The sequence below is a fragment of the Notamacropus eugenii genome, chromosome 6, assembly GCF_028372415.1.
Source record: "Notamacropus eugenii isolate mMacEug1 chromosome 6, mMacEug1.pri_v2, whole genome shotgun sequence".
Classification (NCBI taxonomy): domain Eukaryota; kingdom Metazoa; phylum Chordata; class Mammalia; order Diprotodontia; family Macropodidae; genus Notamacropus; species Notamacropus eugenii.
In genome coordinates, this window is record NC_092877.1 from 132,658,462 (window position 1) to 132,663,493 (window position 5,032).

General features: G+C 39.4%; 1 long non-coding RNA gene across 1 annotated transcript; it reads left to right on the forward strand.

Moving 5' to 3' along the window:
- The first annotated feature begins 2,314 nt into the window (after positions 1-2,314).
- LOC140510613 (uncharacterized) lies at positions 2,315-3,799 on the forward strand. The gene is made up of 2 exons (XR_011969307.1): positions 2,315-2,399; positions 3,579-3,799. It is a non-coding gene; the product is annotated as an uncharacterized lncRNA (long non-coding RNA).
- Positions 3,800-5,032: the final 1,233 nt, after the last annotated feature.

Genomic DNA, 5,032 nt, shown 5'->3' on the forward strand with positions numbered 1-5,032 from the left:
GATCTTGTAGGCCAATCTAGTTCAACCTACATTTGAAGGGATGTCAGATCTCCATCTCTGAGCCAGCTTTGCTTTAAACTCCAGTAAGGAAGATCTCAGTACTTCTCATGGTAGATTAACCCACTCTTGAACACTTCTAATTATTAGGAAGCATTTCCTTACACCAAGCCTAAAGTTACATCTGGACATCTTCAATAAACTATTATCCTGGACTATGCTGTCCTTGGATCATCTAAACTTAAGATTAAATTTGGGAAATAAAATCTTGTGTTGCAATGGGAGTAGCTCTGAATTGAATCAGAGACATGGGTTCATATCCTGGCTATCTCATTTTACCTATATAACCAATCAAATCATTTTATCTCTATAGACTTCAGTTTCCTCATCCATAAAGAAGTTTGACTACATTAGAAATGCTTAACCTACAGTCTTTGAATTTGTTTAGAAATATTTTTTATAACTGCACTTCAAAATAATTCACTTCTTTTATAATCCTGTGCATTTGGAAGCATTTAAAAAATATATGTTGCTAGAATCAACAGACTTCACCAAACTCCCAAAAGGATTCCTGACACATAAAAGAAGTCTAGAACCCTTAGGTCAGGTGATCTCTATGGTTCCTTCTAGCTCCAATTCTAATCCTATCACAGCATACTTATAGAAATTGACCACATCATTTTGCTGAATAGGCATGTAAATGTGTTGGAATATGTGGATTGCCAATCGTTGCTCTGTTCTTGGAAATCATTTTGTTAGACTATTATATTTCATTCTAACTAATAAGTATCTAGGGTGGAATTTGAACTTGTAGGTGAGTATATTGTTTTCTCCAGTAAAAAATACAGTTCTTTGAGGGTTAGGACTCTTTCATTTCAGTCTTTGAGTAACTAGTGCTAGGCATGTGGAAATACTTAATAAATGCTTTTTGAATGCAGGAATGCAAAAATGAGCCACCAAGTCTCAGTTTTAGTGCAATTCACCCTCTAACAAAGAAATACCTGATGTCCACATTTGTATCCTCTATATCAAACTCAGCAGCATTTTGATATAGTGCAGGAGTGGGGAACCTGTGGCTTTAAGGCCATATGTGTCCCCTAGGTCCTCAAGTGCAGCCCTTTGCATCCATACTTCACAGAATAAATCCCCTTAGTAAAAGGGTGACCTAGAAGGACTCATGTGACCTCCAGGATACAGGTTCCCCACCCCTGGTCTAGTGCACAGAGAGTCAGACTCGGAGTTGGGAATAATAGGGTACAAGTCCTGATTGAGATACATTGTGTCACTTTGGGCAAGTCATTAAACCTCAAAATGTTTCAGGCCACTCTCTAAGATGATATGTTGCAGAGACATCGCTCGTTGCAAGTAAGGAGGATGTTGTTATCATTGTTAGAGTTTAGTTTCCCAGGATCCATGTCCATGGCAATTTCTAGTTTCCAGGTGTTAGATAATATTTTCTAGGTGTATAACTTGCAAACAAACATTTCCACCATGGCTGCACAATGAGACTACATCTCTGTGATATAATGTGATATTTACTACCCTTGTGCCAAAGGATGATATTACTAAAGTTAACCTGTGAGCTTAATGTTGGTATATGCTTTCTTTGCCTTTTGCCCTATATAGCAGGTGGGCACTAGTCAGTGAGTGGGGAACCCAATTGGGATCTGGATAATGCATAGAGGAATGTTGCCTCAACCAGCCCCCATTGAGGCTTGAGGGGATTTAGGTGAATGAATAAGCTGGACCTATCTCGATTGACCCCGTGGAGATGTAGGGGTAGTTGCCCCACCTTCTCACCAGCCCCTTCCAGAAGGATGATTAGAGAATGCTGTGGGTGTTGGTGCTCCCATTAACATCAATGCTCTTGAGAAGAATAGACTAGAATAAAGCAAGATTATTAACAATGAAGCTGTCTTCCTGTCCTTACTTTCTGACCAGATCAAGAGTGAATCTCTTAGAGGATGGAGTACAAAAATGCCAGTGCCTCCTATGTGTTATTTGTGAAACACTGATCTATTTTGGTAAAAGAAGTTGGTAGTACCTTTTACCATAGACACTGCGGGTTGTGCATTTATAAAGCAAAGCTAAGCAACAGTAACAGAATTATAACCTTTTGCTAGGAGACATAATCACCTGCTATATTTCACAGCTCCCAGTTGTTTAACGTGACTTGGAGCTCCTTTAGAATGAATTTGACCTTCCTACTTTCCAGAAGCATGCCCACAAATGGAAATAAATTTGGCTGAATTTAGCCTAAAATTTAATGATGTCACATGACAGTCAGAAAACATTTATTATTTGTTTACTATTTGCCAGGCTCTGTGCTAAGCGCCAGGGAAACCAAAAAGAGACAAAAGACAGGGATAAAAAAAAAAGAGACAAAAGACATTCCCTGTTATGTAAGTGTACCTTTCAACTATTTTCATGTAATGTGAATTTGCCTGCAGAGGTGGGGAAAGGAAGAAGGAAGAAAGGGAGAATGAAGGGGACCTCCAGCATGGGGTTCAAGGACATGTAGGTACCCAAGAGAGAGAAGCAAAAGCAGGAGGAAGAACATGTAGAGGGTAGGGGTAGGGTGGAAAGCAGAGATGTGGAGGCCAGACAGTGACACAGGAGAGGACAGGTGACACATGAGGGCCAAGGGCAGGAGACCCTCAGAGGCCAGGGACTGATGTACAGTACCCAAGTGCAGATGGACAGAAGATAGGCATGCAGGCAGGTGGGTTGAAGGGAGAAGGGGAATGAGGTGTCTAGCCAACCTCAGATCTAGCTGCATTGTGTCTGTTCTGCTTTCACTTGCAGGTTTTTTTGTTTTGCTTGCTTTTGTTTTATTTTGGGGAGGGGTAGGAAGTCAAAGAATGCCAAGTAGAGGAGCAGGAATGGAGAGAGAGAGAACTTGGTAGTTTATAGTAATATTAATATTAAGTGCATTTTTTATGTGGATTTCTTTCATAATTCTTTATGTAAAGTGGGTTTTGCCTTAATGCAAATTTACATAAAGTGAAAATTGTCTTACAAATTACATACAGGATAAATAGGAAATAATTCGAACAAAGAGGGATTACAGAAGGCTATCTGTAGAAGATCGGATTTTAGTTGAGACTGAAAGGAAGCCTGGGAAATGAGTAGGTAGAGATGAACAGGGCACATATTCCGGACATATTCCAGAAAAAAGTCCCTGAGCCAAGAAATGAAATGTCTTTTTTGTGGAAGAGCAGGGAGACCAGGGGTAGAGTTTCAAAGAATATGTTGCAGGAAGTAAGTTGAAAAAAAAATGAAAAGGAAGAAGGGGTCTTTGAACACTAAACAAGATTTTGTATTTGATTCTAGGGGTAATAGGAAACCACTGGAGTTTATTGAGTAGAGTTGTGACATGGTAAAGTCAATGCTTTAGGAAAAATACCGTTGGTAACCTGAGTGAATATTTGACTAAGTGCTTAGGGGTCCTAGAGAAGGCCAGAATGGTACAAATAACAGTAACATCCAGTGATGGCTCCCAGTCACCTTCTGAATCCTGGCACACTCATCTACTGGTAAAGGATGCTCAAGGCTGACTCTTCTTTTCCCTTATTTTCCAGTGTGAAGATTGGCACCCTGATCCTTTGCAGCCTCACAGAAGCAGCTGAGTTTATCTCCTACACTCAAGTCAGTCCCAGCAGCCGAAAAGAATTGCATAGTTTCTGCTGATCAACACTGCTGTGAAGGCCAGCTTGTGCATGGCATTTATGTTGGCACTGTCAAAAAATAGCCTTCTTACATTCTAGGCATTTCCTAGTATGAGAAGATTTTATATACCATATCATCTGCTCTAAATTTAATTCTACCAATGGAAAACTGAGGTGCAGAGGGACAATATGACTCTCCCAAGGTCACACAAGTAACAAGTAGAAGAGCTCTGATCCCAAATCTAGTGCTCTACCATGGCACAATGCTTCTTATTGAATTCTCCATAAAATCATTTATTGGTAATAACAATAATTACTGCCTCCACATATAAATGTACTTTAAGAAAAAGAAGCAAAGATAAAACAAGAAATGATTTAATTAGGCTTCATAGGCAACGCCAAGGTTTCCTCACCTAAGACTTGATGGTATTTCTTACCTAGCATAAACCTCCCCACTCATCTCCAGTGATTTTATTTTTACTTTCCACATATTTTCTCTTACCAATCATAAAAATTCAACTTCCTAATCCTCTAACATGTGAAAAATGAGCTTCAGAGGACTCACAATGGAAATGCCATCCACAAGCAGAGAAGGAACTATGGAGTCCGAATGTAGAGCAAAGCAGACTATTTTCTTTTTTGCTTTGCTTTCTCATGGTTTCTCCCATTCATTATAATTCTTCTATGCAACATGACTAATATGAAATTGCATTTAATAGGAATGTATATATAGAGTCTATATCAGATTGCAGGCCATGTTAGGGAGGGAGGGCGGAAAAGGGGGAAGATAATTTAAAACTTATGGAAGTGAATGTTAAAAACTAAGAATAAATGAACAAAAAAAAAGCAAAAAAGGAAAAAAAAACAGCAAAATTAGACTCAGAGTTTCCACCAGTCCCTTTTTTCCAAAGTTCTGACTTTAAGTTCAGAAGGACATTAGTGATAATGAGATGGAACAGACTCTCCTTATCCTGCTCAGCCCCCACCCAAGTTTGCAAGTAATTTCATCTAAGGTAGGAAAACCCCATTATGTTCTGTTCAAGCTTGGTTGGAGCCCGATTCTTTTATCTAGATAGTTTAAGACTGGGTGTGGTCAGGTATGACTGGAAATGGTCTGATAATAGTGATCTTTCCCCTGTACAGTCATGATGGAAGGGTATAAAAACTGTGTAGCCTGACCCCCCAAATTGAGCACAGTTCTGACTGGTTCCTATGCAAGCATGCTGCCTGCTTTAAGAGAAATAAACAGTGGATACAGCCCAATCACATTTGTCTTTCTTTGACCAAACTCTGTATGACGGACAATCGCAAATGTATTTGTGGTCTACCCTTTGTGTTTTTCTCTGTCCTATGTTGAAAACGATTAT